The following is a 27,923-nucleotide window of genomic DNA, read 5'->3' on the forward strand; positions in this document are numbered from 1 at the left end:
TCCCACTCGGTTTCGTCGTGCCGCGCCGCCAGCAGCTGCTCCGCACCACGTGACCAACCACGTGAACAGCCACGGCACCGCCATGGTGGCCACGACGCCGCCACGCTCAAGGCCCGAAATGCTAGTAATGTAGTTATCGCTACAAAAGTTTAATGATTACAGGTGGGCCCACGATAGCAGGAGTGTTATTATTAAACAATAAAATCAATAACGGAACCAAAAAGGAGCCCTGCGGGACTCCAGATAGAACTTCATACTTCTTGGGTATGCTTCTGCTGGTTCTAACAGTGTGAGAACAGCTTTGTAAGTGTGCCTGAATCGACATAGCTATAGTTTCACTGATTCCCAGCCTTTGCAATTTAAAAAGCAGTTTTATCAAATGCCTTCTGCAGTTTGTACGCATAGTCCATAAAGTCTATTCCTACGACATATCCTACTCTGCAAACGTCATGTAAAGTTTCAGTTGACTATGTCACTGCCGAAAGGCCAGGCTGCAAACAGTGCTGAAATAGAAGAAAATTCCTATACGACGCGTTTAATTGAATGCTTAGAAATGGATGCTTGAATGCCTAATTATGCCGCCTATCCAAGTGAAAATTTATTTTCGGTATCAAAAGGCTTCATCTTTTTTCCTAGTCTGCATTGTTTTTTTTCAGCAATATAGCTAGCAATGCCTGTGGACATACGGTTATTTGCTATTACATTACGGTTATTTGCTTGCGACATACAGAAGTGAGTGAGACTGGTCTATAGGTATTTACAGATTGAATATTAGCACCTGTAAATTACGGAACAATGGTCGAAAGGCGCCAATCATAAGGTACTGAATGATCGCGCAAAGATATTTCAGTTGGAAACTGCAGGTGATACGACATCCATTCAGCGCACCGTTGAACGGATTCCGTCGGCATATGATTTGGACCAGACGATTTTTTAAAGTATTCAAGTCAATAGCTTGTGAACGTTATGTGTGATCATTATCTCCACCATCTTGTTAGCACTGCTTATTTCTACATTATTCGTTGATAGAGTTGCCAATTGACAGGCGGCAAATGTAGTCACCAGCCATTATTAGTCGTGTTTTCATTTAATTAGAGCGAGAAAAAAATTCAGCCAAAAATTGCGGCGAAGAGGCGGGTGGCCTGTACACAGCCCCTAATAAATACACACTCACTGCAGAGTTAATCTTGCCCCAGACCATTTCATGGAGACTACAATTCAGAGCGACTTGAATTATAGCACTTATCACGGCATCTACGCCGCCACCTTTAGCCTTGCTGTCCCACCTAAACACATTCTAGCCAAGAGGAAATATCCTATTGTCACTTAATGCACCATGTAACCATGTCCCAGTAAAGGGTTATAAGAAATCTGTAATTGCTTTAAATCATTCATATTATTGTTGTGCTGTGGGCGTTTATAATTAGAATTCTGAGCTATAACTGCGACGAATTGCTTTCCCTGTCAGAAATATTCCTTGAACTGCAACTGTAGCGATTTCTGGCTTTTACATTTTTCGGTCGTTTTAGGTCGATTAATCTTATTTTGCTCTGTCCGGTACAGACATTGTTCATTCCTTTCACGATCCCTGACCTAGATATGAGTGTTAACCTTAAGCTTGTCATATTATAGATTCACATTAACGCCACTTGAACTGTGCGTTTCACTGCTAGCCATAATTTTTTCGAAGTTATATTGTTTTTCTTGTGTATTCTTGACTTCTACTGGCTTGTGAGCGCCGGCGTCAAGTTGGAGATTTCAAGTCCAAATTTTGAGGCCTGTTTTCACCAATTGTGAGGGTCTGTTGCCCACCTGTGTGCAATACTTCCGTGAAAAAGTGGTACGTGGGTGCCGGACATGTGACTGTGGCATATTTACGGGAGGCTCTATTTTTGCTATTGTCAAGCGTGTGTGCGCACGAGCTCGCACTGTTCTGCTCACAGAATCAACCAGCTGGCTGCTTGGCAACCTGCTAGCTCTGTTTTCTGTTCAAAGTGCGTCAGCTGGCTCTCATTCCAGTAATCAGAACGAAATAAAGGCAAACAAATGACAAATGCTTCTGCAACAGCTTCTGGCGCGATGCAGTGGTAGGAAAAGTAGTGGCTTTAAAGCTGCGTAGTATTCGTTCATACCCGAACTAGAGTGAACCGAACGCTTCGGAGCCACCAAATTTGCAGGTACGGCTTTGCTTTGCATTTAACAGAAATGAGCAAGAACCTCTGTCACAACTTTAATGATTTATGCTTTATGGGGGTTTAACGTCCCAAAGCCACTCAGGCAATGAGAGGCACCGTAGCGAAAGGCTCCGGAAATTTCGACTACCTGGGGATCGCTAACATGCACTGACTTCGCACAGTACACGGGCCTCAAGAGTTTCGCCTCGAAATTCGACCGCCACGGCAGGGATCGAACCCTCGTCTTTCGGGTCAGCAGCCGAGCGCCATAACCACAGAGCCACCGCGGCGGCCCGCACACCCTTAATTAAAATGATGGCGTTAACGACAGCGGTAAAGTGAAGTGATACTTGCTGTATAATTAGGGTTGCTGAGACTCCATTTTATCCCAAGTAAGTTTGCACATTGAACCCAATAGTTAGCAAGCCGATGGTTAATGAATTATGCCAATCCAGTTCAGAATGAGAATCTTAAGAGAGACCAGCGCGAACGGCACACGGACAGTGAAGAGGCAGAACGCACACAAACTGCGTTTGTTCATTTGTGTTCGTCTTTGCCTCTTCTCTGTCCGTGTCTCATTCGCGCCGACCTTTATTTGCATCTGTTATGAACCAACTATCCTGACAAGTGCTACTCAACCACACCGAGACTGAGAAGCCTAAACACTGTGAGTGTTTGATATTTGTGGTAGGAAGCTTTGGCGATGGGCCTTTAACGTGACTTAGAAGGACATGGTTGTAGGCCAGTTGATAGGACATCGCGAGGAGCAAAACCGAGAAAGTGGACGGGACACGTGGCGGTTGTCGGGGGCAGGTTATAGCCTGCCTCTGTACCGTCCTGTTTTAACGTTTTGCTCCTCATGATGTAGCGTGACTTCCAGGTACAAGGTGTTAGACAGCACTTACGGTTTCAGTAATATCGCATGAAATTCAATATAAATGTAAGCAGCAAGGTTACTCTCTTAAGGCGCAATTTACCCAATGCACAGTTATTATTTTACATATTTTTGTACTGATATCATTATTTTGGGGTGCTTTACCAGCGCGAAGCGGGCCATATGCAGCTTACCAGGTACCTGATAAAACGCCACGCATACACTAGTAATTGCGCAAAATACAAGCGGGCCGTCAGCGCTTCCTAGATGTCCCGCCCTTTCGTCTTGTGCCTCCCGAGCGTTGCAGCGTGCAAAGCACCAGTGTCAGTGACAGCAGGAGGCGATGTTACGACCTAAGTGTTGAGCTACCACCATAGCAAGCAAACACAACAAAGGCGCAGGCGCATGATTCGTCATGATAAGGTCTGGTCGCGATGGAGTCCTCAGTTCGTCGTGTCTTCTCGTCAGGGCGGGGGACGAGGCTGGGGTGACCAGTGAGGCCGGTTATGGTCTGGCGGGCTGGCTCACAGACGGTCGGTGTGTGCTGGGAACACATGACAGACGCTGGAAGCCGAAACTCCAGGAACAGGCTGTTGATGACAGACCGTACCTACGCCAAATACTACGTGTGGCGGCAAGGCGGTGTATACAGACCGACAAGGGATGACAATAGCATGATTTAATGGCGTCGGCCCTAGCGAGAGCACTATTGTCCACTGTGCACACTTCCTCTAGTCCGTGATATTGTGGAGAGGTCCGGTGATTCGAGAAAAGAGTGATACAGTGTGTACTTTTGACATATTTCTGTTCAAAACTATTTCATTCTATCGCACTTAGCGGCACAAATAGTATATCCTGTAGCCCTTAAGTTTAAACTTTCCTTCTGTACCGTCCGAAGCTAATTTTATGTGTGCTTGTTTTACTCCAGACCATGATGGCAAGATTCCTTGTGATGGCTCTTCTGTTTGCCATGATGGCGTCTGGTGAGATCTTATGCTCCTTTTCCTCTTAATGACCCTATGCTGAGACAGGTTGCAATCGTATATACCCCAGGTTGCGTAAAAAAATTGCTTAATATCATAAAGCCTACATCCACCGTCAGCCTCAGTCATTGGCAGCATCAGTCATGGCTGGCAGCCTCGGCCGCATTTTACGTACCGTGCGACGCTTCCAGGCAGTCTTGGCCAGTAGCATTTGTCTTGAATGCGGCGGAGGGTGCGGGTGAACCCGAGGTGCCCACATGTTGACCGTAGTAGGAAGCCTGCTGAATTCCTTCAAGAAGGCTGTTGGCAGTGACGAGCCGCAAAGCTCTGTAATATATGTTTGTTCGTCCAGAAAGCCGCGTGCCGGCAGCTTTGACGATGAGCAAATAAACATTACGAAACTTTAGGTAATTATTAAACTGTTGAAAATTTCTGCTTTGCAGGCAACCTAAAGGGGCGGACTACAACGCATTTTCTTGGAAATATTTCCCAATGCAGCATAAAACTAGAAAAGCTATTTATGTGCTGACAATGTACCGGGTGGGGCCAATTGAGTATAGTTTTCTTTCTGCCAAAATAAAATCCTGCGGAGAGTGCACCAAGAACGAACTGCATGCACCATAAATACTAAAACACTTTAATATATCTAGGAGTCAATGAAACAAATTCGTAACCCTATTAGCTTAAAGTAAGGCTCATGCAAGTAAAAGATCCACGTCCAATACGTGTATAAATTATCTTGAGGCGAATAAATTATATTAAGCGAAAGCTAGCCGCGCTTTATTCCGGTGCCAACGTTTCGACTAGCCATGTAGAAATGCTCGCTTCCAATACAAAAGCGCCGCGCACACCATTTAGCTCTTCACCTGTAGAACGGCTCGGTTCTATTCTAATACAAAAGTGCCGTGTACCCCATTTATTTCTTCCCCTGCAGCCTTTACGGATAAAGAAGCCCCGAATATATAGATGACGTGTGGGGCCACTACTGATTCATGTATTAAATATTACATTCATATAGTCACGTTGTACAGCAGCTGCAATGGGCGAATAAAAGGCGGAAGACGGGCATGGGAACTGGCTGCATACTGACCGCCTGCCGTAGTCTCTCGGCTTGCATCTATAAATATACCTGTCTCATCAGGAATACCATTTTGTGCGGTTGTGTGAAATGATCTGCGTTATGCACCATGCGAAATTATAAGTTAGATTAGGGTTTTAACTGAATGTCGACGTATTTATATGTTGTCGCGGTAGATATTTAGTGACGTTTTCTAAGATGGATATTGCGAAACGTGAAAGATGGTTGTGAGAGACGTCGACGGGAATTTATTTGAGATATTTCTTCGCCTTCGTGTTAATACGTGTTCGATATAAATTGTAAAGAGCTGAAGATCCCTGGGGTTACCTATAAGGCAATACTTAACGCAATCGTCAGCAAACGTGCGTGCGTTAGAACATTTGATTGTTAGCTGGCAGCATTCTTGTTGCCATTCATGTTCCGCATTGCCATTCATATGTGGCAATTCATGTTCAATATTCTTGTTTAAAATTTGAAAAATTTGAAAATCATAAGATACTGCTGTAGAAATATTGAAGATAATGGCCCATTCTTTCGATTTGTAGCAAAATCTTTCTTTTATACTGTTTACATCGCTTGCGTTGAATAGCTGAGCCTGCCATAAAAAACTATCCACCTCACATGCATGCGGTGTTAGGTTGCATCATTCGTAGTGCGAATGATTCTACCAAACACTGCATGCATGTGAGGTGGTTGCTCAAAGAACTGGATGATTGGACTGAGTTAAAGGAGTACCTAGTTTTTTTCTTTTTATGCAACCTAATATGCATAAGCGACACAAGCCCACGGAAACATATCACCATCCACGCCGTATGCCATGACCACGAAGTACCGTGTTCTCATGTTGAACAATCAAGATGCTAGGTGCAGGTGAATTCCGTGATAGCGCACTCTCCAGAACGTTGTGTTCATGCTCTTAGTATCGATTAAGGACGGGTCCTTGTGCTGTGCTGACAAGGCTTGTCGAGAGCACTCGAGCGCTGATCTCCGCTGCGAAGCAGGCGAAGTGTCAAAGCGAGCATTCAGACAATATTTCCACTAGAGCGCAGCGGTACCGGTATGGAAGGTACAAAAGCCCTAGCACAGTGACCCTAAGAGATTTAGTGCCCTAGACCAGCACGCTTAAATGTTTCGTTTGTTTGTTTTTTGGATAAAACTGTACCTTCGAAATGAAGTTCAGAAGGGCGACACACTACACTCTTTTATATTCTTCTTAACTTGTGTCACTTCACTAAGCAGCCGCCGAAAATGCGCTGTCATACAAACAACTATTCCTAAAACAGCTGTACTTTGTACGAAAACTACTTCACTCACAATTGTTTGTGGAGCTATTCGGGCATATATCCGGGACAAAAACAGGTATTCAAGATAAAGCGCGTTGCACAAGGCCGCACTCTGCTCTCACAACCTTTTTTTTTGCCATTCTGCTCATTTACAACACGTAAAGAGTCTGCTTAGCTTCATGGTAGGCTGCTCTGCGAGGTTAGGCGAGAACCATTTAGGGTCACACCTCACGCAGCAGGGATTCCGCTGCTTGCATCTCACTCAGTGCAACAAGCTTACAATTTGTGAATCCATGCAGAAGGTCTGAAGTGCTGTGCTGATGCTCTTGCAGTAGCAGCGACTGCCGGCGACGAAGGAAGAGGAGTCGTGGGCGATGTGGTCAACACCGGAGCTGAAGTGGTGCAAGACGGTGTCAACCTCGTGGGAAAAGTTGCTGACACTGTGAAAAATGCTTTTGATGGCGCTGTGAACAGAGTGAAAGATTTTTTTTATAGGAACTGATTTGTGGTGGCAGGCTGCGTTGTTTAAAGCTGAGAATAAAGTAGCGTCCTGTGCTGCGGAGAGCTGAAGCGAGTATAAGAAATTGTTAGACTGGGGGATGAGAATGATGTGCCGCATACAATACGTGAACAACATGACGCATAGATCACATGTACCCAGGTTTGAATTTGCTACCTTTCATCGAATCTTCCAATTCTTTCAGGTTTACTGTCCCCTCCAGCTATCCGGGCTAACTGGTTTGTTGACAGAAGGTGGTGGCCCTGCTCTGGTGAGGTTAAGGACAACGCAGCGAGCTGTGAAAAAAAAGTGATCGGTTTAACATTAAGCGACCGGAAGCGGGCGGAGTGGGTGAAAGAACAGACGCGGGTTAGTGACATACTAGTCGAAATCAAGAGGTAGAAATAGCCGCCGCAATGGCTCAGTGGTTACGGCGCTCGGCTGCTGACCCGGAAGACGCGGGTTTGATCCCGGCCGCGGCGGTGAATTTCGATGGAGGCGACATTCTAGAGGCCCGTGTACTGTGCAATGTCAATTCACGTTAAAGAACCGCAGGTGGTCGAAATTTCCGGAGCCCTCCACTACGGCGTCCCTCATAGGCTGAGTTACTTTGGGACGTAAAACCCCATAAACCAAACCAAACCAAGAGGTAGAAATGGGCTTGGGTAGGGCATGTAATGAGAGGGCAAAATAACCGCTGTTCCTTAAGGGTAATGAAGTCGATTCCAAGAGAAGGCAAGTGCAGCAGGGGGCGGCAGAAAATTATATGGGCAGATGAGATTAAGAAGTTTGCGCGCATAAGGTGGGCGCAGCTGGCAAAGGACAGGGTTAACTGGAGAGACATGGGAGAGGTCTTGTTATCACCGTGGCTTCAAGCCAGCTTGGAGACGTCGTGGACCTCGAGAGACGAAATATTCGATCAATCACGCTTTTCCACATCAAAAGTGCCTTAAATTGGTGGCCGGGTAAAATGGAATTTCTGACAGCACAAATTTAGCAAAGAGTTAAATGGAAGCCTCATATCGCTAGACAACGATTCTACGCGAATTCTTGTCTTTTCCAGGGCAAGTGCTGCCATCACTGGCAGGAGATACGAGTCAAGTGTACTCTCAGGCGCATCACGTGGTTCTGGAGGCCATTCGTTATTACGTACGATATGAGTGTTTTTTTTTCTTTTTCTGTGAAATTTACGCTCCGTTGAAACTCCTAGAGAGATAAGGAGTGCACCTGCAGGCTATCAATGCCGTCGCTGCAGGGAACATCGCTATGCGAAAACCTCACCGGCATGAACCTTCGCTCAGCATGTGGGGATTCAAAAGCTGCGCACATTATTTCGTCCACGAGTATTTGAACAACTGATCCTGAAAATATCATCTTCAGGTGCTTGAAAAACTGCTCACGATGATAACAGTCTGAAAAAATGCACGCCAGTCGCTAGCACACGATCTTGCCCATAGTGAAACAAAAAATTTACAGAAACGCCCAATTCTATTTTGGGTTGATAATGCAATAGCATTACCAGAAGCTGATGTCTTCTCTGATGTCACTTCCAATTTATTGACGTTACTTGCGTACAGCCAATGGAAAATCTCGCATCTGTTGATGTCACTTCTTTCAAGCCAATGGGACTGGCCGTGTCTGATGAAGTCGCTTCCCTTTAGCCAATGGGGAAATTTTATAACCGACGACGCATTTCGCCCCATGGGGCTTCTGATCTTACCAGAATAAACCTGAAGAAGGCTGCAATAGAGCTCGACTTTCTACATGCAGTATAAACATGGGACCTTGACCACATATGCACTGACTCTCGTCGCTTCAAAGTTGAGTTTCCTGCAGAGAATACCATCCGAAGATTTACGGGACATGGTGCGCTATGAAGCAAAGTGTGTCAACATTCATTTAAAACCGGCAGTCAGGAGCCGATGCTTGGAAACGCAGAGGGCAATGCATGCTGATGACACAATCAATTTTGCTGCCAATTGCTGTCTAAAAGGCCAGGAAAAGTGATAAAAATTATAAAAATGGGGATATTGTTAATCAAGAAGAACCGTCTCCAGAACCAAAAATATGAACAAGCATGGATCCTAAGTTGACGTCTGCCAAAAGAAACCATTATGCATAAACGCTCTACAAGAACCTGATGAGTTAACACTGATATACTATAGAATGGCCTACTGTCTTCTCTCTCGAAGGCGGGAAAGGAATTGCTGTACTAGAGCTCTGCTCTCAAAGCTAAACGATACGTCAGCGAGGGCATGACGAATTTTGACCTGGTGGCCAGCTATTTTTATAGGACCGATTTCAGAGGAAATTGTCCTTGCAGAACATTATTAAAGACACACTTTCAAATCAGTGACTTTAATCAGTAAAGCTAATCCCACCTGTACATGCAGAGAGCAAGAACGAATATATATGGTGAACATTTGGTAAACAGGTACTGTGTTTTTTTTTACATTCGCAGTGACTCGTAACGTTTATTTTCTTCGTGGCGTTGTTGATGGACCGCTCTTTCCGCTTACCTTGCGGGGAAAGATGCGAGAAAATGTTCGCTGCATGGTGGTCCACGAGTTGCCTTAACATATACAATTATCGGTTCTTATCAGGCCAAGATCTGTTTTCGATTTCCCTTAGAATATCCAATTTCTATAAAGGGCACTGATCTATCAGGCCTGCAATGTGAATTATTCTTTCCATTCACACGGATTCTTGTTGGTAATCTAAATTTGCTTCTGTGATAATCACTCTATGCGCATTACATTTGCAAAGCAATGGAAAGCATTTATTGATATCCTACCTCTCGATATCCACCTTCAATCACGAGGGCCCTGGTTCCCTGGTGCCGCTTAGAGGGGAGATGAGCTATTCCACTTTGTTTTGACAGGTCGTTCATGTTTGTCATCAGTCGCAGCGACTGCTGGAACAGAGAAAGTCAGTCGTTAGGTCACACGGAGCTCTGCACCGCTTTACATCCTAGTCTCATGGCTGCGCCTTGGTGGCAAGAGGCTACGATATTTCACAGTCCGGAAGGAAGGTGGCTTTGAATTCAACGCTCCAGTTGGTGAGAGTACAAGGTGAAGTTTAAAGAGACAAGCGGACGATTCGCGAGGTTAGAGGGTTTATTCACTTCCTTTTCTGCTTGCGTCAGTGGGCGTCGGGGAATGTTGAGACTCGTTCCCTCCAGCGGTGTAAGAAGGAACGGCTGGCTGGGCTAGTCTGGTGGTCGTGACGGGTCCTGCGAGGATCGCCAACACAGCATGATCGCAGTGTATTCCCTCGGTCAGCAAATGCAATATAATTGCGCTCATAATTACAAATACCCATGAGTCAGCGCCTCACTCCCTCTCTAAACGAACCCTCAGGCCAGTACCCAGCATCTCTTTGCGGGCAAAGTCGTGAGGGCGCTACAAAGTCACTCCTATTTCTGAAAATTTAGGCTTATGTATATTAAACTTAATATTGACTGTAGGCTTATGTATAGTATGTATATTAAATGTGCACTGAATTATAAATGAAAATTGGTTATTGGGGAAAGCAAATGGCGCAGTATCTATCTACCATCTCGGCGGACACCTGAACCGCGTCGTAAGCGACGGGTTAAAGGAGGGACTGAGAAAAGAAAGGAAGGAGGTGGCGTAGTGTGGTGCTCCAGAATAATTTCGGCCACCTGGGGATCTTTAACGTGCACTGACATCGCACAGCACACGGGAACCTTGGCGTTTCGCCTCCATCGAAACGCGGCCGCCGCGGTCGGGTTTGAACCCAGGTACTCTGGATGAGTAGCCGAGCGCCTAACCACTCAGCCACCGCGGTGTGTGAGATTTTATTTATTTATTTATTTACACAGTACTGCTAGCCTCTAGGTGAGGCTGTAAGCAGGAGCGGGAGAAGAAAAAATAACGTAAGTGACATGCGCAAAACGAATCAAGGCCCAACACGCTGCCTTCAACAAATGAGATGCACTCACGAGCAAAAATAGATGAAGGAAAGTTGCGTGCAGAAACCCCCCAAAAAAAATCTCAAGAACACTCCGTAATCATCAATTACTATCTGACCGCATTCTGACAGCATTCATAAATGCTTCAGTAGTAGGGCATTCTACAATGCTGGCCGGAAGCCGGTTCCACTCACGGACAGTTTTCGGAAAAAAAGAGTTAGCGAAGTTGATGTACACTGACCCCTGCTAATTTAAACGTAGCAGCAACTTGTTATAAAATTATGTGTGTACACAACTGCGGACTGGCATCAGTGTGGCCCGCACAAGTACGAGTTGCATACACGAAAGTAGAAACAGTATAGAAGCAGGTCTGAAAAAAAAGCAGCTATAACTGAAAGCGCATCGCAGCCCACGTCAGACGTACACGTACATCCACAGTTTTGTTTAAGCTGGATCAAGTTCCGAAACTGAATTTTTCCTCATTCATTTACAACAGGTTTGAAATTTATTACTTTGTCTCTGCGATGGTGACACAGACCAAGAAGGCACCTATTCAACTCCAGCTGTGCTCCCCCAAGTTAACATACTCTTTCATACATGAACAAAGAAAGAAAGAAGGGAAGGAAGGAAGGAAGAAAGAAAGAAGGAAAGAAAGAGAGGGGAAGAAAAGAGGAAGAAAGGAAAGAAGGTGGAAAGAACGAGAACATAAATAAGCGAATAAAAGAGGGAGAAATAAGATGACGGGGGGAAGAGAAGAAAGGAGGGCAGAAGTAAGTTATAACTTGAAATTCAAGCCTGACATGGTGGCTAGCTTACGTGGAACCGTCGCTGGAGCTCACCGCCTGTTGTGCCGCTCGGGCGTAGAGACAGACCTGGTGAACTCAGACATCCTGCGGCGAATCTGCGAATCGTTGTCACCAGTAGTCTCTTCTTCGTCGACGTCGCTGTCGTCGTCCTCTTTAACGAGCGAATGAGAGGCATTTGCAGTCCCTCGACCATCTGGGATTGGCGCGCCGGATTCCTTGGTGGTTATCGACTCCTCGCCCATCGTTGGCAAAAGCCTGTGTAAACTGGCTCGGACTATTCGTCAGTGCTGTAATGCTTGTGTCTCTTTTCGTTGACTGAGTGTTGTTGGAATGCGTTTCGCTGCCGTCCTAAGACTTGCTGTGCTCTTGCACTGTCGCCGCGTTGTGGCGAAGCACACCCTGATCTGACGAGCTGTTGTCGGAGTCGGAAGGCAAGACTGCGATGCCGGAGCGCTTCTCTGACACAGGCACTCTGACGCTGGCGCTAGAGTGGTGAACCGCGTACACATGCGAGGATATGTATCCCGCTGCGGTTGTTCTTTGTTTACTGCAAGGTCACAACATCGTGCTATTGTTCTCGAGACTATCTAAGCACGAACACTAACGGCAAGTGCAGACGTGGTATTGGATAAATCATGGACAATTGAAGCAGCAATGGCTGAACAGAGCAAAGAGGAAGGGAGGTGGGGGTAAAGAAGAAACTAAGCGCTCAAGTTCCACAGTAGCAACATAGCTGCTACAACGAAAATTACATAGCTATACCATTACAGTAAGTTGAACACCATCATTTCGGAAAACATATTGACCAAAAACTGGCGGCCAATTTTTTTTTGTTACGGTATACTCGCGAATACATCGTGCAAATCTTTCATCGCATGATTTTACATATTGCAGTACCTCTAAAGCAACAACGCTAAATTAGAGACTAAAACGTGAGAGCATTCCTTCTGGCATCATTGTTTACGTGTGCTGGTTCAATTATTACGTGGACATACCGAGCGAGAAACCCTACAAGAAACGAGGAAAAAATGTTACGGAAGAAACACACACGTGCACACACGGGGCTGGCGTAACTATCGTTCCCATTTTAGCCTCGTTTATTGCTTTGTTTTTTGTTTAAAATCCATAGTCACCACACTGATGCATTTCTTACGTGTAAATTTGTGTCCGCGCCCTGGAAATTCGGTGGAGGGTTGTCGAGTGGCACGCCAACGGGCAGTGGCCTGTCTTCTCCCAATGGTCACAGGCGTTCTGCAATATCAGTAATTTTTTTCTTAAACACCTAATACAAAGCTGAGGAAGAGCCGATGCAAATTCTATTCCCCTTGTTTGGCTTTTTCCCATTAAGTTTATATAGTTTGGGCATCAAAAGAAGCGTTTATTATTGGGAATCATTCCTTAAGAGGTCGAAAATGACTCTGTGATCATTAAGGTAAAAGTAATTGCCGCATAACATGGGCTCAGGCATCAGCGCCACAAAAACTTCACCATTCTTTCTTAGCAAAAGGAGCCTGTGGTGGAGAAACCTTTATTATACTTATCAATTTTTGAACCGTATGAAAGCATTATTTTCAGTGAAAATAAGTGGCTTTGTCGTTAGGAAGCGGTATATTATCGGTATAGGGCAACTTCAGTTTGTGTCTGGAAGGTGCATGGGTAATTTGGTTTCCGCCATTGACTTAGCTTTCCTCTAAGTATGATGCAATTGTAGTTATAAAGCACAAGTAGAGCAGGACAGTTTCCCAAAAATTTTACAGAAAGCAAAAAGAAAGAAAAATCTTGCCTTGTAGTACGACAGTTGAACTGAGCTCGCGAAATCGAGATTCTTAATGTGGTAGTACTGCATTTCCGGAATTATGCAATGCGCATAAACATTTATCGTATTCTAGGAGCATCAGAGCACAATGGAAATCAGATTTGTGATTTAGTTACTTTGAGAGTAACGCGGCATTTGTTTGGCGAAATGAAACGCGGTTTAATTTCCTTTCTTTTCTTGCTAAAGTTTGCCAAGTTAAGAATTTAAACTGCAAGTATGGGTTGCTTTATTCGTCACCTTTAACATGTGAGCCACGGGCAAGCTTTTCACACAGGAACACAGAAGCGCATGTGACATGTGTGGCTTAGATTCAGCCATTTACACGGAATAGCGCTGTTAATTGTCAGATCCGTAAGTATAGCAATGTTGACGTACCGCTGGCTGAACTCTCCTGATGTGCTAAAAGCTTCCAGCAACTTGTGCCGAAACTTAACTTCAAAGTACCAGCAACGCCTGGACTTATTTCGTTTGGTAGAGGTTTTAATCACATTCATCTTCGTGGTGTTGAAGCGTGGGACCACGTCTGGTCTCCGAAAATCAATTTTTTGTGTCGACGTTTCGATCTAGACACCCCAAAATACATTTCTTTCTCTGTTTTTTGTCGATATGTGCTAAAAACCAGACCTTAAAATTATTACGGCAGTATAAAATACTGCTCCTTATTACCAGCGGCTGGTCGTTCCTTTTATACGTTAAAAAATGTTCTCGTTTTTTGGCGTATTCTGCTGTATTCCACCGCGCTGTGTACAGACTATGCAGCATGGTGTACAGACTACATCATAGACAACAGCAATATTAAAACTCAAGTATGTCGCTTAGTACAGACAATCGACCATACGAAAATTCTTTCAGAACAACGAATTCAACACTGCGCGATTTCTCCCGGTTGGTTTTGTATCAGCGTCATGCATGTGCAGTCCAACATCGCTACCGCCATGGCAGCTTTCTCTGGCATTCAGCTGTGGGCACAGAGACATGGGTTGAAATTCGGTCTACTGTCTTGTCCAGCGTTCGCATGCCGACCATAAAAACATCGAATGAAATCGCCACCGCTGAAGCCGCGTCTAAATGGGGCCGCAATGATGGCCTGCCCTACAGCGTCTGTTCCTTCATGTTCAATTACGACCGCTTTGCTCACAACCAATTCCCTAGATGTACTCTCTTCGTACACCGCTCCTCTCCCATTCACACATCATGGATGTTGCCAAGGAAACACAAGCTCGTCCGTTACTTCTACTTGAATATAGCGGCTATAGCCACAAAATGAAATCCATGAAACAACGCATGCGGAATCACAAAAGCATTCCCGTCGATGAGATCACGGCGCCAAGAACCGAAAATCGTACCTCTTTCACAGGCCTCTCTTCTTCTGACGCCGGCCTGCTTTGGTCTTGCGTAAAATCCAGATATGAGCTCTATGTAGAAATGCAAAGAATATTAAGTCAATTACCTTTTGCAACTTATTTTTGCATCTGTCATCGTGTCCTCGCTGTTCAATTCCATTGGTTTGTTCGTAGTTTCCTTAAATGAAACAGTAATATAACAAGTTCACCATCAACTTGTCCGAAATTTTTTGGCTGCCATATCTGTGCTGATTGGTATCGCGATGTTTTTTGACGCCAATATGAAAAGTGCAACGCCAATCAGGGTCGTAAAGTCTTCAGAGTCATTTTTTTTCCCCAAGCTGCCTGGAAAAACATTTATGCACAAGATAGTTTCTTTTCAGAAGTTGATATCTTTTAGCTAATTGAGGTGCCAACAATCACAAAGCGTCAAGAAGCGGCAAGTGTTTGTGAGAGCCGGCCCCTTAAGAATCGGTCCAATCACACCTGCCCGCACGTACTCTCTTCGAGGAAATAAGTCTTTTTGCCACCACCGCCAGAAACGGCTTGAGTAGTTGCCATGCACTAAATATCAGGCATAACGATGTCTATCTGTGTAATCTAGGCAGCCAGTCATGAGGCGCGCGTTAGTGAAGGCGACGCGAGAGAAGAGGCGACCCTCCGGTGGTCACCGAAATAAATATTGCCTGCAACATAGCATACGCTCGGTAGAGGCACACGCGCGCAAAGAGAAACCTATGCGGAACAAAGTGTCGCCTACCTAGACATCGAACGTATAGATTGCTCCCTCTGCCGGCTGCATGCACGCTAGCACTACATTCCGTCTTCGCCTCGGTACTTTGCACATGAGACATATTAATAAGGCTTGTAGTTGCAAAACTTGTTCATTGTTCCAGAGAAGTCACAGCATGTTCCAAAGGACGGATTTAGGTATCTACACGTTCATTTCTTGTGCATCTCCACAGCGATCGAAACGTTGCGCACAAGCAAGATGTACGTATAAAAAACCGCAGTTCTTATCGTACACTACATTTTTCGCCAAGCTCTTAAACACACCCAATGCATTCGCATCCCAAGAGAAAGCATCCTTCGACGTCCATCGGTGAGGCTGCTCAGCACTGATGGCCAGGCGGACACCGCGATGGGCAGGCAACCTCTGAAAATCGTCAAAATAGGATACGTCGCCGTACTCTGAAGGGACCAAACGTATGGCATTGCCTCCTATCACATTTCCCCAGACAGCTGTTTGTTCCCACAGCTAGAAGAGAGGGACCGTGAAATTCGGATGAAGGAGCAAAGCAGGGAAAAGAGTTCGTAAAATCAGTGGCATGACAGCACGAATACCAAGAAGGCATAGCGTGGATGCTGCGGAAGAAAACTTCCTTCGATTTGCGCGGTCCAAGCCCAAGTGCCGGAATGTGGCAGCGATAATGCCTCCTTGAGATCAGACAAGCACGAAAGAGGCAGCGGTGTGATTGCGTCTTTTTAAGACTATTTGAAATGCACGTCCTTACTTCTTCCATGATTGCTTTTACGAGGTATTTCCTATGGAAAACGGAACTGCCGTCGCGCAGTAGCATAAGTTAACATGAAGCTCCTGTTTCTGCAACGTGACCAGTAATTTTATCCAGGGATTGGGGACTTCCAAGGATGCTGCGTATCCCATTATAGTTCCAGAAATACAGATCTAAAAGGTCCAGGGATCCAAGGGTTACACTTTGGGATACACTCATGTGGGCCTTCCTAGTCGGTGCTTGGATGGTTTGGACGGGGAGAGGAGGAGGAGAGAAACATTACAGAAACAGGAGTGGTCTGCCGGGTTGTTGGCCTAGCATGCTACTCCAGATTGCACGGGGAGGGGTGCACGTCCAACTTATGCACTTACTTTATCGCTCCTAATGAAGATGACCACTGCACGTGGTCATTCCTGGCAGTTTTGATAAGATTAGAACGTTTGGTGTGAATAACACGCTATACACACTAACAAAATGGCAACGGGAACGGGAGACACACGACCAGCGCGCACTAACTGAGATTTATTCTGGTACGAGGGTACATAAATCCATTTCATGAACATAATGAAACAATGAATTAATTGCCAACGGCTGTGTCGCACGCTCCTTCGTTTCTTGATTAGATGCACCTCCTCACTTGATAACAACCCCGAGGGTGTGCTTACGCACTCGTCTTCACCGGACTCCATTACCTCAAAGGCTTCTTTTATTTCCCTTTCTTTCTTTTTCTTTGCCCAAGCTAAAATTGTTGTCGGATAAAAGTACGGCGAACATTTGTGACTGGCGCAATGAGGGGCGAGGATTCGTTATTTTTCCTACGTTATTACTGTGCTCTTTCAACCTGGTGTTTAGATATCTGCCTTATTGGCCTATGTAGCTCATGCCGCATGACAAGGGAATTTTGTAGACTATACCTGTGGCACATTCTACGAACTTTCCTTGGTGTGCGATACCACAAGTGTTAGCTAATTCTTTCTTCGACTTATTCATTTCATGACAAAGGCTCACTAATTTCCTGGGTGCGGTAAACACTAGGGGAACATCATATCTTTCTGATACTGTCTTTAAGCCGTGCGATACATTAAGTACATAAGGAGTGACAACACCAGCACCCTGCTCTGCATACTTTTTCTGCGGTATTTCCCTATCCAGTTGCTTTTGTAGATTCTTTTCAGCCACAGACGTTATTAGCGCGTCAGGGTACCCACTCATCCTTAGCCTATCAATTTGCCTCTTGATACTACACTCTACGTGATGAGAACACGATTTTTTAAGACACTGCGCCAAACAGTTACTTGCTAAACTCCTTTTCACCAATTTAGAGTGCGCGGAATGATAACATAAGAAGCTTTTTCCCGTTTTCTTTAGGTACGTCCAAAACGCGTGCTTGCCACCTTCTTTAATCTCTATGTCCAAGACATTAATTACAGAGTTCTGTAGCAGCTCGAACGTGAATTCCAGCCCGACGAAAACCTCTCGGAAAACATCTAATATGCTGCTTACTGAAAATCGGTTCGCATTCACAAAAGGGAAACAAAGCAGGAAATCATCCACAAATCGAAATACCTTTAGTAATTCAAACTGTGCCAATCTTTATTTCAAGGCCCGGTTTCCCTTTGCCATGTAGATATACGAAATGAACGGAGCAATGCACGACCCAATGCTCGAAAGGTTCCCTTGTAGAAACCGCGCGACACACCTCTGCCACGTCCCCTTTCATCAATGATTGTCCGGAACGGATTCCCTTCCTTGTGTGTTTTCACGGTGAACAATGGCGTGAGGCTCAGCTGTTTGCAGTCCTTGACTTGTTTAGCTAGGTGTCCCAGATGCAGACTTTCACATAAGTCTGCTGCTTGCTTCTTTACTCGCTTTAGGTGTATTTCTTTCTAGTTGGTCTCAGAAAAATTCTTCTCCAGAGCAGTCGACGACATTTCCTTACAGTAACCGTCTTTCATCACCACGAACTGTTTTATCCGACAGTAGTAACGCTAAGTTGTTTGACTTCAAAAAGTCTAGCGTCTCCTTGGTGGCGCACCTTCTCATGTTTGTTGGAGGAGAGTACCTCATGACACACCGCACGCATTCAGTCGCACAAGCTGCTTTCTGTTGTTTGGACACCTTCGCGGTAACGGCATGTGCCATGCTGAGAAGTTGTTCTGTCGAGGGACAAATGTCAGTAGCGAACTTGGGCCCTTTGTCAAGCGTATCTCTCATCCTCCCTGATAATTGCTGGCCAGACAGGTTCAGATGGTCATCTACTTTGGTCCGCTGTCTATTCCTTGGTAGCCTTGAGAACGTTGTCTTCCAAAGGTCCTCCCCAAACGACTCTGCCACGCCACTGAAGTAGCGGCCCATGAAGCGCGCTTCCTCCTCGTCAAGTACGGCACTGCAGGTCACTTGTATCTCTAGCCGGAACAGCCGAATTTTACTCCAACTTTCAACTCTTAAAATCTTGCACAGACGCCGCGCTGTTTTTTCCGTCGGAGCCATACTTTCTAATAAGGAGTTCAGCACGGGGATCGAAAGAATAAGTCGAAGAAAAAATTAGCTAACACTTGAGGTATCGCACACCAAAGTTCATAGAATGTGCCACAGATATAGTCTACAAAATTCCCTTGTCACGCGGCATGAGCTACATAGGTCAATCAGGCAGATGTTTAAACACCAGGTTGAAAGAGCACAGTAATAACTTCGGAAAAATAACCAATCTTGGAAACTTCGCCCCCCATTGCGCAAATCACAAATGTTCACCGTACTTTGACCGGACAGCAATTTTAGCTCGGGCAAAGGAAAAGAAAGAAAAAAAAAGCCTTTGAGATATTGGAGGCCGGTGAAGACGAGTGCGTAAGCACACCCTCGGTGTTGTTATCAAGTGAGGAGGTGCATCTCATCAAGAAACGAAGGAGCGTGCGACACAGCCGTTGGCAATGAATTGATTGTTTCAGCATGTTCATGAAATGGATTTATGTACCCTCGAAGCAGAATAAGTCTGAGTTGTTAGGGCGCGCCCGTCCTGTGTCCCCCGTTCTAGTTGTCGTTTTGTTAATGTGTAGCGCGTTACTCACACCAAATGTACAACCAACTAGCCCACATCGCTGCTTTGATTAGAACGTTGCTCACCACAATTGCAGCCACGAAAGAAGCAACCTCGTTCGTCCCTGGCTGAGTTCTCAGTGCATTGCTTTCCGAGCGGACAAGGGGAGATGCATTCTGCGCGAACGGAAGAAAGACTAAATGGTAAAACAAAGGGACAATCACTGGACTTGATGCAATGAAGAATCTATGGCACCTTATTCTTTAGCAGTTAGTGGAATCGCATTCTACCTCTGTAGGGAACAACTCCGATTGCATGGCACCAAGCTTATAGCCAGTTCAAGTAAAATTGAGCAAACGACCATTGTCGTAATACATCCGTTCCTGATTAAAGATTTTAAGCGTCGACACTGTGTATCTGTAGTGGTGTTTGTGCTAAAGGCCGTCCTTGTAACTATCAAGGCATAAATCACAACAAAGATAGCTCGGTTGCCGTTCGCATTTGCTCAGGTTGTTCTGGAGTTATATACACCACAAAACTCCCCAATTTCTGTATTGCTTTACTCGCCTATGGTAAACTGCGTTGTAGTACAGAACCAAGTCGCCATACCGTTGTACAGTAACTGCGAGACATGCAAAAAATTAGCGCAAGTGAGCGCCTGTTTCGCTGGTCCTTCCTCTAACATCCCTGGACCATCATCTAATGAAATGTTTTCAACTCTGGAAGCTTATCGCTCGAACTTTTACTGACGATTCGCCCTCTCGAGCCGCTATGTACTCACTGGGTTTCTCTTGTGGACTGGACCGGCTTCTTCTTGAAGATTCTAGACAACAGTAAAACGGAACGGTAAAAACGTACTCTGCATTCAGTTTCAGGGGCACAATGCCACCTTTCTTATGCGTGACTTTTGAATTAGCGCCATTTCTTACCGCACAGGCATCCAATCATGAAACAGCCGTGCAGATCCCTCGGCGAAATCAGTGTACACTCGTGGCTCGCTGGGCACCGTGGTATGCAGTCGGGTTCTGCGTGTTGCGCAGATTATTTCTCCACAATGGCACATGTAGATTCAAGTGTGTTTCTTTTAAGCCTCATGGTCAAAAGAGTTTATTCCTAGCTGTTTTTAACTGGCATCACGAGCGATCAAAGTCACACACAGTCGACGATGAAGCCAGAAGTAAAAGGAGTTTTCTTTTTCTGTTAGTGAATATGTAAGGTATCGTTTTCGTTCGAAATGACATTTCAGAGACCAGTTATCGTGTTCCCAAGGTACACCGGGAGATCCACTATTAAGGTGAACACTCTACTGCGTGGTCGCACTCACTGGGACCCCAGTGTACCCGTCTCGCCTGCGCATCAAAGCGACGCAATAAATGACGCGAAGCATCACCTCCATGTCCTTCTGAGCCTGCGTCACTTTCCTTTGGTGCGCGGTCGTGCCAAACGAACGGGCGCTATGAAGAGCGCGGTCAAACACTCGCGTCTCCTTTTGCTGCTGCTTTGCTGATCGCACGTTGACCAGAGTACCACCTTTAGCAGGCTGCGAGGTCGTTCGAAACTGGGGTTTAGCCCGCGAGCGGCGCAGCGGGGTTTACGGAGCTTCTCTCAAGCGAACACCCCTAAAGGAAGCCGGGCGCCAGGCCGGGGGCCGCTTGTACCCATTTTTACCGGTGGCACAACGCCGTGCAAGATGCGCGGAGTATCTATTCTTCATAAGAACGTTCTTAAGAGTTTCCTGAATGTCTAATCATTTCCGTCGCTAATTTTTAAATAAAAACTGCAAGTCCTTATTGCCTCATTTTATATGCTTTACTAGCAGCTGAAATAAAAGCGAAAAAATATCCATCCCAAGCGCAAGTGGTGGATATAGAGACCGTGTCCTCCTGCGAAGGTGTCGAGAACCAGTGTTCTCAAGACAGATGAACACGGCACGTACTCTTCTTGATGCCCATCGGCGCACAAATATTTTCATGCGACATAAATGACTTCTTTATTATCCAGAACGTAACTATAAATTAGCGCAGCAGCTGCCACCCATTATGTTGTTCCATACAATGGTTTTTTTTTTCAGGTGCTAAGCGATATAATGAGTGAATCATTCAAGACGTTTGATTCAAGGTTTGGTGCAAGAGTACATTTATGAACAGGAACTAGGCCCTCATGGAAGCCGCTGGTGACGTAGGGGCGCAAAGGCAATTGCTTTAAAATAGGTCTATCAGTTTTCCACTAATTTGAAATTATAGCCATTCAGATGTGAAAAAACGTAGCTGAACTCTATTAACTTTCCACCACTTTATGTTCAGCATCCTTGGGTATCGCGTTGTGAGGCAACGGCGGAATATTTTACGATGCTGTTATGAACGTAGTGATAGGAATATTCCGATCTTCCGATGCGTATCAAAATCTTGCTTGTAAGCTTTACCCAGCACTCTTAAGGAATAGTCAAGGCGGCCACAGAAAACCAATACAGCCAGTTTTTGACAATAAATTACAGCAAACTCCAAGCGTCCCGAGACTTAGCTGCAAATATATATAATGTCAAGGTGCAATCTTAAAATTTACGAAAACTTGCCTTCATAGACAACTTCCCTTTGAAAATGCCTTCGTCGGTAATTTAGAAGCATGGCTGATGTAGTGGTACGCCCATTAAAGATTTTATTTTAATAGCTGGCGTGGTGAGCTATTGCAATGAGTGATTCGACAGTGTGAAATTCGTATACTACGCCGCATGTATATTGACACTGCTCTTAAGAAGTGTGACAGTGGGATTAGTGCAATATCCTAAACATGAGAATGTTCTCCCCGAATAAAATGAAAACTTTTTACGTTTGTGCAGCGTTCATAATTGGTAAGGAGGGAATACCGTAATTTATAGCCCTCTGCGGTGGTATTATTGTAGCGAATTCGGCGGTCTCAAGAGTGAATCGTTCAGGACATGACTCCAGGCGCACTACTTGCAGAGAGAAGTTGAATAAAGAGCGCACCCATATATATTCATGAATTTATCTTACAACAAAGCCGGCCCGGTGCCTCAAGATGATCGCGGCCTAATATTTTAAGCCTGACCTGACATTCTTTTCGAGCGATGATTCCTGGTGCCAGCTAGCACGAATGAGTGGAATATCCGAAATGTTTACTTGAAGGATTGGTGGGCACCCTGCATTTGTGAACTGGAGCTATCCCGCTCGTGGTAGCCGCTGGCAACAATGTGACTTATGACCACTTCAGTCGACCACCATTTGTACATCACTGGCTTATGTAAGCGTGCTGACGGCACATGGAGTATTTACAGATAGAGGAAAATTAGTACAGGGGCTGCTCGACGCGAACAAGGCCGTCAGCATATACCACTGCAAGTCGTAGCATCTCGGGGATATGCGGCATCTGCGAATGTGCCGAACAGCAGGGGGAGATTATTTCCGACAAGCGTGACAAGCCATCACCTGTCCATCAACCTTCTTAGAAAAAGTTACATCCTACCTGTCATCACGAAAAAAAAAATGTTTTGTTTTGTCATGTTAACCCTACCGCTTATGTAAAACCCCCTACAGGGGGTCTTTAAGGAAATAAAAACGAAATAAAGTGAAATTAAACAAGATCCGCATTTTCAGCATCCGGTGAACACTACTCACCGCACATACAGCCGGGCCTGGGACAGTCATTCCCGTCGGTAGGTGAACCTGAAGCGCACCGCTTTCGCACTGGACACGGTGGCACGCAGTCGGGCTCTGTGGAGATAAAAAGTAGTCAGGGAGCGTTGCAAAATGATGACGAGAGTGCGCGGCCCGTGGAGTGGCACCAAAATGCAGACTGTGGGAAAAAAAAGTCAGAAAAAGAGAATATTGCTCGGGCGTTACAATGATACAAAAAATCCGTGTAACTATAGGCCTTTGACAATCCCACCAGTGGCCGTGACGAACAATAAACACAACGACGTTTCCGGCGAGGAGATAGTGCAAAAATCGCAAAATATATATGGCTAGAAAATTCCTAAATTAGAAGCCTTTTGAATGATAACGCACTGCGCAAAAGGGAAAATTTTAACGTAAACAGGGTTTGTCAAAAATAAACAAGCCCACCGGGTGTGCTTGTAGATCCATTATCTGCTGCCGGCGTTCTTAAATGTATTGCATGCCGAAGGAAACCTCGTCCTCACTTCTCCGAAGTCAAAGACATCGACGGGTGCTAAGAAAGCCCAACTGAATGACCTAAAAGCAAAAGCGTTGGAATCTACATGTTTACAAAGACTTTACGTTCCGACTAAATCTGTTATTCAAGGGCATCTCTACTTTACATAGCTACCAAGTATTTTTTTCCCCATTAATTGGTACTGTACACTTTCGCCTTGCTTTTGGAACATGTTTTTTCTTGTCTCCTAGTGACGACAAACAACCTGCGTCGCTTTCTGCACTTTTCTCACGCCAAAAAAGTACCATAAATCTTTCGAGATGACCATAGGAGCAATGCGTTCTCGGCCTAATGCTTGCTCTTAAGGCGAAAGCCTTTAATGGCTCATGCTCGCGGCCCCGATCGTGTCCGTGCATCCGACCGTAACGCTTCGTTTAGTGGGAACTAATAAAGATAGAGAAGAACAATGGTCGCATCGGATAGAGGAGAAAAAAAGGAACCTAGAAGCCAAGTTTGATGACTCTAAGAGTAATTAGTTAATTAGTCAAAATGCCAAAAAATTGCGTCTAAAAACGGTGGGACGTAACATCCACCGGAAATCGTCACAGCACAGTGGAAAAAAACACAGAATGGGCGGAAGAAATCGCCGGATGTAGTAATTAGTATTGATAATTTACAGAGGCAGCAACAGTAGTAGACAAAGCTGCGCGGAATTGCTTTCGCTTGACGCAATTTCGATAGTCAAAGTGCACCCTCCCCCCCCCATAATTTTCTAATCGCGAGGGTCAAGGAAGATTGATATGCGAAGCAATACAGAGGTGCTGGCTCACCGCAGATGCATCCCGGTAGAGGGCAGCCGTGACCATCGACGGGAGTGTCGAAGCGACACCTCTTGCCCTGCGGGCACACGGAGCTGCAGTTGATGGCAGGTAGAGCGGAGCTGGTAGAGGCTGGAATGGCAAGACAAAGCGCAGCATTTGTGACGGTGTTCGAAGCCATGAAAAGTAGCCACGCACTGAAATATAGCGCACCGGTAAATTTAACCACTTTTGCCTCCTGCTTCAGTGTTCATTGTAAACAGGTTACTACGCTGCTAACGGGATGAGTAGTCGAGTGCGAGTTGAGCGTGTTTTGGGACCACTTACAAAAAATAATTTCCACTCATACTGGTCTCCGTAAGGCCGTAAGGCCGCACGGCTATAACGGAGAGCAACAAGGCCTTTATAAAGCGCATGCTACCCCTCTTTCGGTAACTCCCGCAGAGATTCGTGCAAACTGCGGGACAATAGTAATTCGGTCTTGTGTAAGCTGTCTAACAGGAGCTAGCTGCTTTTTCAAAGTTGCGTAAGTTTTTCATGCGCCCGAATGGCTGTAGTCAGCTGGAAGTTGAAGGCAAGTAATCTCTGACATCGAAATGGATTTCGAAAAACCCACTAGAAAGATGAAGCAGTCACTCTTTTCAGTCACAAGTCTAGGTGCCAGTGGGGGTGAAATAACGTGCTACAACTCACGTCCCACTCTCACACAACACAAAAAAAAATGTACAAGAGGGTTGAAAGGAGAGACGCAGCCTCTGGCGAAGTAAAATTCCAGCATCTGCTGCTGGCGAATAAAAGGTGAATCGACTGGGTCGAGGAGACGTTCGAACGCAGTTGTAAATGCTGCTCTCTTCACTTCACATAATTTCAACATGCGGAAATATTTAGCACTTGAGTTAATAGTGTACTTGCCTTATATCCACAAGACGACGTAAGACATACTACCTCGAAGGAAAGAAACGCGAACAACCCGGCGCGAACACGCACAGCTGTTGGAATTTATTCTCATTGCGCTTTTACCTGGGTGGCGAAAAAAAGACGTTAGAGTCGACCTAAAATGTATCATGTGCGAGTCTAGGGACCCTTTGCTATTACCGAAGTAAGAGCGCGGTAACAAGAAATTAAAACAGCGGAGCGTGTTGACGCCGAGTTGTTCGCGTTTCTTTCCATCGAGGTAGTACAACCGTCTTGTCTTCTCCAGTGCCATACACGCGTCCCAGCGTGCAAATACCGCATCTGCAGTTAGGCCTGAAGCACCCTCTGTAGTCGACTGATGATCCCAGAACGCAATCCTGGTGCGGAGGACATCGCTTGGGGCAGTGCTCAGGAACTGACAAAAAGAATAAAAGAAGAAAGGAAGGAAGCAAAGAATTCTAAAAAGAAGAAACGAGAAAAGAGAAAAATAAATAAATAAAGCTGACATTACATAACAAATGAACGAAGAAACTGAAAACGTAGGGATAATTTAAAAAACGCGCAACGCAACTTCAGTAACTAAGAACCTTCTGTGACGTGTTCGGTTAAGACAAACGAAACACCATGAACGCCTGAACGTTGTTATCAAGCAGCAATATATTCAGGACAATGCCGCAGGCTCATGGCATATTTTAACTAAGATGTGATCCGGGATCTCTTCCCGCTGCAACACACAGAAAAAACGTTAAGTTCTAATGTGAGGCGGTAAAAGTTCTTAGCGGACAGTCATCTGAAATCATGACGGGAACCACTATTTTTCTGATCACTACATTTCAGCGGGATTGATGAAAAGCCGGAAAAGCCTTTCACTATTAACATGAATATATATACTAAAGCTGCACTTTGCGAGGGTTGTGTTGAAGGAAAATGTCCGTTTTATAAGTTAATGTAAGCAATGAAATGACTTTTCAGTGGAATACAATTTTCAAACAAAAAAAGATTAATTTGGGATCTTGTTCTACGCGTGCGCTGGGTTGTTTGCAAGACCGCAAAGCAGTCTGCCATCAATGAGCCACGCCAATAGCTATATTGCCTGGTGAGTGAAGAGCGCCTAAGTTTCTTTAAGTATGTGTGGCTCCCTTATCGATACAATGCCTTCATGCAGTCATTCTTTATCGCGTGCAGCAGAGTTTGCCCATGGCGTTATTGAAAAGCTTAGTCACGATTAAATGTGCCCAACTTTGTATGTACCCAACTTTGTCGTACCAGAGGAAACATTCTACCAAGTGGCAGTAGGAGCTCGCCATCAGCCTCCAGATCAGTGTGAGTGGCTGATAAGCGCGGGACAACAGCGCACCAGTGAAAGCTGTTGCGAGCCCTTACCGTAGTTCAGTTTATCCAGATACACCCAAACGACTCAGCGGTATATGTTTATTAAGAAGTGGACACCCGGACAGTGGCGTTGGCCGGTTTTCATGGCGTCAGAATCAACCGCCATGCACTTTCCGCCGCTACTACCGCGTGCAGGCTAGCAGGTGTAAAGCGGTTCACCATGGCACTGGAATAGCTCAAAGCCGTAGGTTGGAGGACGTTGAATGAGGGGCATATTGGCTGCTTCATTCTTGAATTTCAGCCAACTGTAGTCAGTTTAGCGATGTTAGTGTATACGAATTTTGTCGACCTTTCCAATCGCCGATGACAGAAAGTGATTCATGCAATTAATTGTGTGACACGTGACTATAGCGGTGATTGGTGTGCTCACAGCAGGCGCATTCGGGCTCGAAGCATCCCTTGTTGTCCTTCTCGGAAGCCGCGTGGCAGAAGTAGTGCGGGCTGTGGCATGGGTTCACGCAATGGTTGGTGCTGGCTGTCAGCAGCGGCTCTGGTCCTGTTGCGTGGCAGGCTGAGCTCAGAGAACCAAGAGCTTGGCTCGTACACCCAAGTGAGCAAACAAATCCTTATTTCACAGCATAAAGACCGATCTGTTTTTCGCAGTGACAGTTCTCTCTAAGAATGAACCCATATCTGGCTTTGCTAGTGCACCGGTTTCAGAATACTAGTCGTGACAGAGCCAGATGTCGTGGTGCGTGGGGGGAAAATCGTGAAAAATAAAAATACTTGAAGTGTAACTCATAAGGAAGAAGTGAATCTATAAAATAACAGACATACAATGCAATGCCAAAGTAAACATACAGCGAAAATAAGTCAGTCTGTTAAATAATAGACATATAGATGCCCTCGGCTCTCAGTCCCCAGCGGCTGCGAAGGAAATTACCAAGGCGGCGGTCAGACCTGTGACGCAGTGGAGGGTGCTAAGGATCTCTGGCTCCAGACATGCCGCCATTGGAATCTGAACCAGGCAACGCTTAATCCTAAAACCGTATCTAGTGAGCCTAGCCTAGCAGAGCTATCAATCAGTTAGACACCCGGAGCCGAATGGTGGGCCTAAAAATTAACATGCAGAAAACCAAAGTTCAGAAAGCCATATTCAACAGTATAGCAAAGAAACAGCAGTTTACATACAAGTGCCAACGAGGTGCTGGAAGTGGTAGAGGAATACGTCTACTTAGGGCAGGTAGTGACACGTGATCCGGATCATGAGAGGGAAATAACTAAAAGGATAAGAATGGTGTGGAGCGCATATGGCAGGTTCTCTCACATCATGAATAGCAGGTTACCAATATCACTCAAGAGAAAAGTGTACAACAACTGCATCTTACCGGT

General features: G+C 45.4%; 1 long non-coding RNA gene and 1 pseudogene across 1 annotated transcript; one reads left to right on the plus strand and one right to left on the minus strand.

Moving 5' to 3' along the window:
* Positions 1-2,053: 2,053 nt before the first annotated feature.
* Positions 2,054-8,520, plus strand: LOC144106691 (uncharacterized). Its single transcript, XR_013309095.1, has 3 exons — positions 2,054-2,177; positions 3,977-4,031; positions 6,725-8,520. It is a non-coding gene; the product is annotated as an uncharacterized LOC144106691 (long non-coding RNA).
* A 3,140-nt stretch (positions 8,521-11,660) lies between these two features.
* LOC144108673 (uncharacterized) overlaps positions 11,661-27,923 on the minus strand; it is a 93,761-nt pseudogene continuing 77,498 nt past the window's right edge.

This window comes from Amblyomma americanum, chromosome 10 (assembly GCF_052857255.1).
Source record: "Amblyomma americanum isolate KBUSLIRL-KWMA chromosome 10, ASM5285725v1, whole genome shotgun sequence".
Taxonomy (NCBI): domain Eukaryota; kingdom Metazoa; phylum Arthropoda; class Arachnida; order Ixodida; family Ixodidae; genus Amblyomma; species Amblyomma americanum.